This window comes from Macrosteles quadrilineatus, unplaced genomic scaffold (assembly GCF_028750875.1).
Source record: "Macrosteles quadrilineatus isolate MER2022 unplaced genomic scaffold, UCM_ALF_1.0 Scaffold_4__1_contigs__length_99947679, whole genome shotgun sequence".
In the NCBI taxonomy this organism is placed as follows: domain Eukaryota; kingdom Metazoa; phylum Arthropoda; class Insecta; order Hemiptera; family Cicadellidae; genus Macrosteles; species Macrosteles quadrilineatus.
Genome location: NW_026542597.1, coordinates 48,773,891 through 48,786,432, shown reverse-complemented (window position 1 = coordinate 48,786,432; position 12,542 = coordinate 48,773,891). Strand labels below are relative to the sequence as shown.

The following is a 12,542-nucleotide window of genomic DNA, read 5'->3' as shown; positions in this document are numbered from 1 at the left end:
TTTAACATTTTTAAAGTTAGTTTAGTGACTTTCTAAAGCAAAATTTAACGCCTAAAACTGTCTTCAATCATAAAAAAACTCCCATTTAACTTATATTGTCATAAGCAAGTCGACATTTACAAATATAAACACAATTGCATTCACAAATTTCTTACCATACTGTAGGCTATGACTATATCATCCTAAAAACAGTTTGGTACTTTCTTTAGCCCCTATAGCCTCCCTTGGAACCGCCACTGGGTCAGGTCATGACTGTGGTTAAGAGATTTAAGCACTTTCAAACACCAATTTCCATGCTATTTCTAAAATGTTGATATAGTTACATATGGAAAATATTAGAGGATGATAAATCTGTTTTATTTGAGTAAATTATTTTTGTTGAACCTTCATATTTTCATTACCTTAAGATCATATTCATTAATAGAATCATTATATGAAATATGAATAGTTACTGCAAACATAATAAAACATAAAATATAATAATCCTCTGTTGTGGTTTCAATTTTATAATTTAACTTGCACTTTTTAAACCTAGTGTTAATTTTACTACTAAATTTCGGGATTTCGGGGGGGGGGGGGGGTTTGGCCCCCTAACCCCCCCTGGCTACGGCCTTGGATAAAAGGAACTGACATTGGTGAGTAATGGAAAAATGATATAAAAAATTAATTAGCCTACAAAGAAGAAATATAAGGCGGAACAAGTAGCAGCATTGCAAGCATTGGCAGTGACGAGTCATGAGTAGGAACCTAAGTGAGGAGGATTGTGGGAGACAAAATGTGGGTTTTATAAGCACCCCTGAATCCAAGCAACAATTCATGGAATGACGACACTCAACCTCCCCTGTTAATTTCAAAGCCAAAACACTGTCAAGGTCAGCCCGAGCGTTCTTCATCGTAGACAGTTTCCAAATCCCTAAGGGCCGGTACACACACACCGACTTGGACGCATGTGAGTACGACTGTTCGTGTCGTGCTGGCATACGACAAAGTCGTATTACCTCACAACAAAGTCGTATTACCTCACGACAGTTGTCGTATCGGTATACGACTCAGCAAACACAACAGCGAACTCTACTGGCTTTAGGACAACTCATTTGTGAGGATGTCGCCGGAGGAAGAGGTTCTCCTTCGCCTTCGTTAAGGAGAAAACTTCGACGTAGAAGAAGAAGTATCCAAACAGATCCTTTTTTACTTGAGAGAAGGATGAAAGGACTGTTTAGTGTATCGTTTGACGAATTGAAAAGTGATAGGAAAAAGTTTTTTGGATATTTCAGAATGTCGTCAATGTTATTTGACATCCTGTTGGATACTATTAGGGACAAAAAAACAAACACGAAAAACACGTTATTTTCCAGCGTGGCACTCTGCAGTCGTGTCCCGAGATGCACTAGTGTGTATACACCGACGCGACAGCTACGACTCAAAACAGTCGTGAGCCTATACAACACGAAGTCGTACAGGGGCACGACAAAAGTCGGTGTGTGTGTACCGGCCCTAAGCCATTTCAGCACTTTACCCTCACTGGTGATGAATGTTTGGCATATGTTTCTTGTATTCATAAAAGTATCACTGATGCCATCTCGCAAGCGTAGGGTGATTCATCCATTTTAAACAATCTTTTCTTGACACAGCAAAACATACATGTCAGCTACAGGCTGTAAATGGCGTAGTTCACAAACAAATTATGCCTGTGAGTAGCAAGCTGTCTTGTTGCATGAGCTAAGGAGCTAAACGGCCCTTACATAGAAAACACTCATTTAAAAACGTGACATGTATGTAAGTACAAACTTAAGTGAAATTTTACAATAAAAATGTCATGTTAAATTATTGTTCCATACTTAGGATTAATTTGCATATTACATCGAAACAAAAAGTTAAATAATTACATTTTCCAATATTTGAGCCAGTCTTCAACTGGGACAAGAATGTGTAAGTGATGTGTCCATTCCAAATGTACTGGCTTATACTATAATTGTTAATTTACATCTGATCTGTTCATTTGTTATTGTTTAATGATGATTCAGTTATACAGGGTGGTAAAAAAGTCCCTGGACAGTTAAATATTTTAAAAAATAATGCAGATAGAGCTACAATACTTGGTACAAAGTTACAGGGCATAAAACTCTATTTTAACACATATTCAGTGATCCAATAACTCTTCAGGGGGACGGCCCACAAGGAGTCGGAAAAAATCTTAAATGGAAGCATAGGTCAATATGCACATCAAATTAAAGGTCTTTTTTAGTAGAATACAATGCCACAAACCGCACTTCAAAAGGTTGACCCTGCACAAAATGACAGTTGTTCAAAGATTCATTTAATTTACATTGCTATTATACGCTTTATCCTCAGGGGGCACAGCCCTAGGAATCGGAAGAAAATTGTTAACGTAAGCATAGGTCGATATGCACATCAAATTAAAGGTCTTCACTAGTAGATTACGATGCCGTAAATTCAAGCTCAAAAGAATGCCTGAGTAAAAAATGGCAGTCGTTCAAAGATTCAAAATGTCGGATTCAAGAAATCTTTGAACATCTGCCATTTTGCGCAGGATCAACCTTTTGAAGTGCGGTTTGCGGCATTGTATTCTACTAAAGAAGACCTTTAATTTGATGTGCATATTGACCTATGCTTCCATTTAAGATTTTCTTCCGACTCCTTGTGGGCTGTCCCCCTGAAGAGTTATTGGATCACTGAATATGTGTTAAAATATAGTTTTATGCCCTGTAACTTTGTACCAAGTATTGTAGCTCTATCTGCATTATTTCTTTTAATATTTAACTGCCCAGGGACTTTTTTACCACCCTATATAATAGAATTGTGATTGAATAAAGTAAAATTGACTTACTCCATTTAAATGTTACATTATTAAAATATCTAACAAATGGCGACGAGCAGAATAATGGATGATTTAGAAAAAATAGCAGAAGATGTAAATAAATTTAAGAAATTGAAATCATTGCGAAGAACAGTCCAGGTTCAGCTTGGAAATGTAATGAAGTATGTGGACATAGGGACATTTTCTATCAATGAAATCAAAACTAGACTTGGTTTGTTAGCTGAGATTAAACCAAAGTATGACCTAATTCAAGACAAGAACGACTTCTATACAGAAGATTTAGAAAATGAGCTGACTTACAGAGAAAGTATTGAAAACATGCTGATTGATACAAAAGCGAGATTAATGGATGCCCAAATGCTTCATATCGCAAGTATGCAACATAGCTGTTCCAATCAAATTGATTGCATTAATACACTGATTCCAGTCCTTCCTACTTCAAATTTGAGCTTTACTCCTTACGATGAAAGGGAAAGCTTTTATAATTTTGCCAGAAGACTGGAGGTTTTTATGACTTTAAAAGGTATAAATGATCCTAAGTTAAAAACTTACATGCCTTGACACCTCTTCTACGTCAGAAACTATATGACCTATGTACACCAGACAATCCTATTAATAAAGAGTATGGGGAGCTTGTGACCTTGCTTGAAAACTTTCTAGCTCATAAAAAAATATTTTGACTTTACAACACACATTCATTAGTTGAATACGGAGAATCTATTTCAAACTTTGCTACAGAACTAAAAAAGGTTGTCAACGAATTGTAAATTTAATTGCGAAGCTTGTGGAAAATCTGTGTTAGACATGCTTTTACAACTTATACGTAGACTTTGATATGTCAAAAGAGTGGAAACTTAGACATAAATCAAGTAAAATTTAATGCTAGAAATAATATTACATCCAATGAACAAATTCACAGATCTAGAACAAAATCATACAACACAGGGGTCTTAAGTACCGGTAGGAAATTTCGTACAATAGATTATGAGTCACTGAAAGGGAAATGCTACCGATGTGGGAATATATACCATAGAGCGAATGTTTGACCAATGATTGATGAAACCTGTTACACCTGTGGAAAGATCGGACATATTTCAAGAGTATGCCTTAGTAAACATAAAAACAGTAAAGGACAAGTTCATTACACTGGAAATAATGTCATTTCTGAAGACAATATCCATGAAATTAATTTACTGTCTGACAAAAAGAGAGATGACAAATTTCACATTGATATAAAATTGGAAGGTAAAAACGTTACTTTTGAGTTGGATACTGGAGCATCACTTACATAGATTTCTTATGAAGACTACAAAAGACTAATTCCTTCCAAACAACTTTACAAGACTGGTGTAGAGCTGCACACCTGCACAGGGGAGATCATAAAACCTAAGGGGGTAACATATGTACAATGCGACTATAAGGGACAGTGTCTCATGGGAGAAATCTTTGTCATCAATCAACATGTCGACAGGATTTTTGGGCATGAATGGACGAGAAAAATAAACCTAGACTGGGGAGAAATAAAATCTATAAACATGAATGAAACAAGGAAGCCCTGAGCTGGATTCATTACTTACAAAATATGAAGGTTTATTTGACAACAAATACTATTCCAAACTTTGAAGCAAAACTAAACTTGAAGGACAACTCAAGCCCTATATACATAAGGGCCAGACAGGTTCCATGAAAATGGATGAAGAGAGTATCAAAATTCAAACACTAAGTACTCATAAGGGGTTGTTCAAAGTAAATAGACTGATGTTTGGGGTTAAGGTTGCTCCATACCTGTGGCAACAATTCATGGATTCTTTACTACAAGGTATGGATGGCGTACAATGTGTTTTTGATGACATTTTAGTCCAAGGGTCAACTTACGAAGAAACTCTTCTGAGATTAGAGAAAGTATTAGAAGTTTTACAGAAGCACAACTTACTGGAGACAAATGTAAGTTTTTTGAAAAAAGTATCAAATACCTTGGGCTAAACTACTTCAATGACAGTCAAGCTTAGATTTTTAAATCACCTCGAGCTTCAAAATTATAAATTGGTTAATTTTCAATAGTACATGGGGACCGAGCTTTGCTCGGGGAACTTTATTAGTATACTCTGAGAGTGTTCTTTGGTCCATGTCATCTGACCCGAAAATATTGTTTTGCAGTCTATTAACTTCTTTTAAAATAGTATCGTTGACTGAAATAATGAGAAAAAAGTTTTTTTTTGTAATTTGTTTGAAGCCCGCAAACTGCCTAAACATAAACTATAAAAAATACCCAGTATTTTAACGCTGAATTAGAAAAAGGCTATCAGTAGAAAGAAAATCTTCATACCTCCCTTCCCTTGAACAGGGTGTCTACCAGATTTCTCAAATGGAATTCCCGACTTTTTCCCGACTTTTCATTACCATTTTTATTTAAATCCCGACCAAAAACTCGGTCCATTCTACATGTTACTACACCTTTTTCTCGCGGTCACGGTACATTCGTCAAAATATGTTGTCACTCGCGACGCAGCAAATTCACTGACGATCGAAACAAATCATATGCCGAGAAAATCCCATATCAAATGTAGGGGTGTGTCAAGCAGCAAAACATTTCAATTCAAAGCAACGATTCGATTAAAAAAAAATGTTTATGTAACTCAATTCGAAGCAACACGGAATTTTTCTATTCATACTTGTCAGTGGAGTGAAATATCTGTTTGCAATCACAGAAGAACCAGTATTTCTGGAAATATCAGTGAGCTTCTTGCCTATTTCATAATTTTTACTTGCAGCATCATGTTGTTAAGCATGTTACCTATTTTATTTTATTGATTTTATAAATAAAGATATGTTTGGGTTTAAACAAATAAAAACCATTGTAAGATTTAAATAATGAATCTTTCAATTGGTTTACATTGATAAAATAAGAGGATAGAATCAGAACTACAAGGTATACTTAACTTCTTGTATGGCGGAGCAATGTCTCAGTGTATGCAATGTACTTGGATGGTAATAACTTGTATGGCTAAGCAATGTCTCAGTGTATACCATGTACTTGGATGGTAATAACCTGTATGGCTAAGCAATGTCTCAGTGTATGCCATGTACTTGGATGGTAATAACTTGTATGGCTAAGCAATGTCTCAGTGTATGCCATGTACTTGGATGGTAATAACTTGTATGGCTAAGCAATGTCTCAGTGTATGCCATGTACTTGGATGGTAATAACTTGTATGGCTAAGCAATGTCTCAGTGTATGCCATGTACTTGGATGGTAATAACTTGTATGGCTAAGCAATGTCTCAGTGTATACCATGTACTTGGATGGTAATAACTTGTATGGCTAAGCAATGTCTCAGTGATTAACTTATATAATTAATGTCAATCGATTTGAATAATGTCAATAAGTTATATGGATACTGATAGTCAAAGTAACAGTATCGATGTAACAGTCAACTATGTATTTGGATACTGATTCAATAACGTATGGATACTGATTCAAAAACGTATATGGATACTGATTCAATAACTTATATAGCCTAGATACTGGCTCAATAACGTATGGATACCGATTCAAAAACGTATTTGGATACTGATTCAATAACGTATTTGGACACTGATTCAATAACGTATGGATACTGATTCAAAAACGTATATGGATACTGATTCAATAACTTATATAGCCTAGATACTGGCTCAATAACGTATGGATACCGATTCAAAAACGTATTTGGATACTGATTCAATAACGTATTTGGACACTGATTCAATAACGTATGGATACTGATTCAAAAACGTATTTGGATACTGATTCAATACCTTATATAGATACTAATTCAATAACATATGGATACTGATTCAAAAACGTATTAATGGATACTGATTCAATACTGTATGTAGATACTGATTCCATAACGTATTGATGCTGATTCTAAAACGTTTTTGGATACTGATTCAATAACGTATGGATACTGATTCAATAACGTATATAGATACTGATTTCAATAACGTATGGATACTAATTCTAAAACGTATATGAATACTGATTCATACCTATTTACACACCCATCATTGTGACCCATCAAATATTATCACCCATTTAATTGTTTCATTGTGTGATTAACAGTAATGTAATACCATACCGTATATAGATACTGATTCCATAACGTATGGATGCTGAATCAAAAACGTTTTTGGATACTAATTCAATAACGTAGGGATACTGATTTCAATAAGGTAAGGATACTAATTCTAAAACGTATATGAAGACTGATTCAATACCGCATATAGATATTGATTCAATAACGCATGGATACTGATTTAAAACCTATATGGATGCTGATTCAATACCGTATGTAGATACTGATTCAATAACGTATGGATACTGATTCAAAAACGTATTTGGATACTGATTCAAAAACATATGGATACTGATTCAATAGCGTATAAATACGGATCAATTATCAATTATCAATCATTAAGATGGGGACGACCCAATAATGTATATAGATACTGATTCAATAACGTATATGGATACTGAATGCCCATGATTCAAATCGTTATTTTGATCATCACTGAATCGAATTGGAATTCCGATGCATTTTCATTTCATCCCACACCCCTCAAATGTAATCCCGTCCCAATGATCAGGAATATAAGATCCAGAACATTTTTTAAAAGTTTTGGGACCCGTTCATCCCTAATTTTGAAAGGTTAGATTATTCCCGACTTTCGGCCGAAATTCATTACTTTTTCACGACTTTTCCCGACCTTTCCAAATTCCCGACTTTTTCCCGAATTTCCCGGAATTCCCGACTGGTAGACACCCTGTTAAAGTATTAGTCACTGCAAGAACTTGGGTTTGCTCTCGCTCCCCAGAACCTTTCCTTTAATCTTAATTTTCCTAAAATGTAACAACATTTTCCGGAAACTCAAGACTTTTTCAGACCAAAATTAATCTCTTGAGACTTAATAAATCTCCTTATGTTACCTTCTGCATGGCTAATAGTATCCTTCCTCACCTTCACATTCCTGCCAGATAGTGTGTGACTCGCACAACTAGTTGTAGTGTCAGTTGGTAAACAATTTATAATGTAAACTAAAGAATATTTAAGCTAAAATTTTGATTTAAAAAGATTAGTTTGAAGATTAAATCTTAAACAAAACAACATCCAGCTTTCATTTTTATATGTAGGGACAATTGGCCTTTGGACAACCCTTTAGTGATGGTCAAGTAGTAAATGGTGCACCAAATTTTGGTTATAAATATTAGGAAATGTGCCACAAGATACAAAAAATAAATTATTGTTTTACAATGATTAAACTGTTTGACATGAAAAATTAGAACACAACTTTGTGTGTTAAGTAAACTATTAAGGTTTGTGAACACTCAAAAATAAAACCAATCTGTTACTTGCATGAAAATAAATACAAAAGATGAAGTCTTCCTCAGGAAAAGCAATACAATAATGCAACGTCAAGCCAAAATTAGACAAATTACTTATTCCAAGCAGTTTCTATGCATTGATGATTTCTACAAAACTAAGTGTTCCGATCTTGTAGATAAATTAAGCTGAAAATACAGGCCATTGAGTGACCAACAATTCTGCACTATCAAGGCCACACCAACATACAAATAAAAAATAATGGTTTAAAACTATGAAATAATTTAAAATCATTCTCTTGAAACCACTACCTCTTAACTCTTTTCTCAATGATGTAAATTGTATAAAATACTAACAAAGCAAATAAATAACTTCAGTACATTAAATAAGTAGGAATTAAAATAATTCAGGTTGTACAAAGTGCTAGGGATTTTGAAACACAATAAACATCACATAAAACAAATTCTGGCCTACTTCAAGAGCATCAGTAATACAACAAAATATTGTACTAGACTTACAACTTGAAAAATAGGTTGAGTTGATATAGAAATGACCACAACATTCACAAAAAGCACATCTTGAGTGTTTAAAACTTCCTTTCAACAAAGACACAAAGTCATTAAAAAATTATTTAATGATTTAAACTGGCGTTTTTTTCATTAAAAACTTTAGAAACCTTTATGACACATTGATGCAATGGTATTGGTTTATGATTTCCTAAACCAACTTAAAAGTTAGTCCCACTACAATTTATAAACATCCCACATCTAAAATTATAAAATCTTTACAAATATGTGAACACAAAATCTGCACAACTCTTGAGCAGCTAAACAACCATACATGCAACAATTTACATTGATTGGTCCTACCTTCCTCAGATGGTTGACATGTATTTTTACTTAACAATAATTAGCAATATATATTCTAAATAAAATGCTATTTATGTCAATGACAAGGTCTTAAGTACAATTAATACACACAATTACAAATCCAAGAGAAAGAGTTAAGAGTTTACTGTCGGACCGGTGATATTAAATTTGAGTTGAACAGTTTGACATGGCCCAAGTGCAGAATGTGTGATGGGTACAGAAAGGAAATTGTCAGCAGACAAAACAACCAGATTGAAAACACCTTCATGGTCTTTTATTGTTAATGTATCTTATTTGTTTACAGAAAGTCGTTTCCTTATTAAAGATCAACTATAATATAAAATTTACATGGATTGTTTATGCTTTAAAAAAGGAAGGATATTAAATTAATTTAAAATAGACAATGCAGCAAAACAATGACTGTTCTATTAATTACAGGCACGCACACTGACAACACTACAACTCTGCTTACACTCAACCTTCCTTTGTATCAACAGTTTAAAGATATTTACATTGTGTGGTAAGTTGAAAAATGCTGGAGTTAAAATAAAGTACGCCATAACATATAAGTTAATATACAAGTTAAATATAAAAATGTAAATATAAAATTATACATTACTCTATATACAATATAAATTATGGTAAACAAAACATCGATATAAAATATAATACACGATTTGACTATTTACCAAATTCTGTTGGTGGGTTTATAAAGATCTTTAAACACAATGAATTGTCTTTCTAAACAAACGAATAATTGTCATATGCACGATAAACGATCGGGCTTGAAATTTATGACTAGTCCGGTTTGAGAAGAGAGAAGTTAAATTTACACGAATGTAATACTGATGAATTCTAACTATCTCAAGCCGGTAGTTTCATATGCTAGTATCAACTATTTTTAAAATTTATAAAATTTTTTTAAGTCCTTTGCGGTAAATTTTAAATCACAGAAATAATTAAAACATTTAGAGTGCCACAACAACTATGGCACAAACAAAACATATAAATTTAAAAAGTTTAAAAAATGTACTTTATAAACAACATAATTAAATAATTTATTTTCAATTTCACACAGTATCACGAAGAATCCAGCTTACAATGGTACACAAATAGTTGCGAAATCATAACACAGACTTATAAAAACTATAAAAAGTTTACAAATGAGATTTGTACATCAGAATATATAAATCGGACAATACCGGTAAGAGTCTTCAAAACAAACCAAATGCTAAATTGATTATTTGCAAACCGCAATCGCTACGGTAATATCTTTACAAATACACAAAGTGGAGATCACCTGAATAGAAAAACTATACTTCCTATTTTGGATACCAAAAGAGGAATTATTAAACTCGAGAACTAAAATTAGCAAAATTAAGTCGTAAGTTAAAATCTGAAATTAAAATAGGAAATAAAAATGTGTATATTAAAAAATATAACATTAAAACAGCTTCATGAAAGCTAACTTTAAGAACCATTTTGATTATATCAACATGAGTGCAAACAATGTGCTTGGAGGCCAGCGAGCAAGCCAACGAGGGAACAAAGCCACCACTCACATTGTCTGCCTGTCCGCCCTAGGCCCTAGCATTTCCAGCATTTTTCAACACTTACAACTATTAAGTCGAAAGATAAATAAGTATCTAAATTTATTTATAAATATATACACCTGAATGCTGGCTGACCCCCAACACACACATTCTGCACTCTTGGCTTTAATTAAATACTAACTGTAGCCTGAAAATAAATAAGATCACCGGCGACAGTCTTTGTAGTGGTCGGCAAAGAGAATAACTTAACTACGGCATCTTGTGATTATTCAGACCTGGACAGAAACAAGCCACTATTAGTAAGGTTCACTCACATAGAGCAGCATCAATATTACACACAATTAGGCCTACTGTCAGTAACATTCAGATTTATCTGCATCTTCCCCGACCTGTGTTTACACTTTACAGTTAAAGTTGTTCAACACTGCAATTTGCACTCAAACCATTGGCACTATGGCAAATTTGTTTATCTGAGATTAAAATATATAATCTCTTCAAAGCTTTTCTTCAAGAGCTTAAATTACAACTATACCCAACTTTTCTTTTGCATAGATCCAAGGGGGCCATTAACAAAAAGCGCTTAAAAAGTTGGCTACACAAATATTAGGATGTCAAACAAAATGCACCAAACCACAAACATACTAGGTGTACAAATGCAGTTGTCTGCTTGCAATATTGAGCGGAGCTAGCTTTTTAATCCTGCAAAAAGCTTAATTGTCTACTTGCAGTATCCTAAGTCAACGGTTCATTTGATTCACATAAATGGAGTGCCTATTTGCAGTATCCAAAGTAAATGGTACGTCTGGTTCACTTAAATGGAAAGTCTACTTGCAGTGTCCCAGTATCCAAACTCAATTGTATGCCTTTATTTGGTTCACATAAATGGAATGGCTATTTGGAGTATTTAAAGTCCAAGGTGCATCAGCCTAATTCCGGTGACTCTATAATTATTGGTTATTCATTTTGTAGTAAATTATGCTCAATGATATTCATCCAATTGTTCATCCTTTTCTCTGTACGGTATTTGTAATGTGCTATTTTAGATGATTCATTGACTTAACATATGTTGGAACCCTTGTTTACCTTTCTATTGTTACCTCGCAAATAATGTCATGGCGACCAATTAACTCATAAGGCCCATAATAAAAGTTTGAATTCATATAGGGAAAAGCCCTGTGGTCCGATTTGTACCATTTAGATTTATACCTTCCTATGGTTGGTTACTATGACTGTGCTGAATTTCGTGCAGCTATCGCTTCAGCTGTTCAGGAGTATTTGTAAAAGAAAAGCAGGAGTGTAGTATAAGAGCTTCGCTTTGCTCCGCTCAAAAACATTGTTTACGCATATTTAGATGACCTGACTGTTTGTGGAAAGGACCAATCGGATCATTATACAAATTTAAAGAAATTCTTAGAAGTATTAAACAAGTATGTTCAATCAAACGTCAATTACATTGTTGGGGCATTTAATTTCCTATAAGTCTATCTGCTCCGATCCAGATAGACTGCAACCACTCATAGAACTTCCAGTACAAAAGGAAATTTGGGATTTTTTGCCCATTATACAAAATGGATCCACCGATTTTCAGACAGAATAAGGAATTTGACTCAAGTTTAGGTCCTTCCCATTGTCAAATGAAGCGGTTAAACACTAAGAAATCTGAAATTTGACATAGCCAATGTACTTATTACTCCTTAAGATGGTCAAGAACCGCTGGTAGTGTAGATGGACGCTTAAGATGTTTTTTTCAGATAGCTTTTTTCTCCAGGACTTTAGAGAAATTGTATATGGTAGTTGAAAAGGAAGCCGCTGCAATTGTTGAAGCCCTAAGAAAATATGAGCCCTCATTGGAAGGGAATTCAAACTGTATATCGATCAGCAAACTCTTTCGTTTGTGATAGGAGGCATACAAGTCCAA

At 34.0% G+C, this 12,542-nt stretch overlaps 1 protein-coding gene across 3 annotated transcripts in view; it reads right to left on the bottom strand.

Annotated features, from left to right (window-relative positions):
* The window catches only part of LOC128991810 (bromodomain-containing protein 3-like), an 84,611-nt gene that overhangs the window by 24,783 nt on the left and 47,286 nt on the right, over positions 1 to 12,542 (bottom strand). The gene's annotated exons all lie outside the window — the stretch shown is intronic.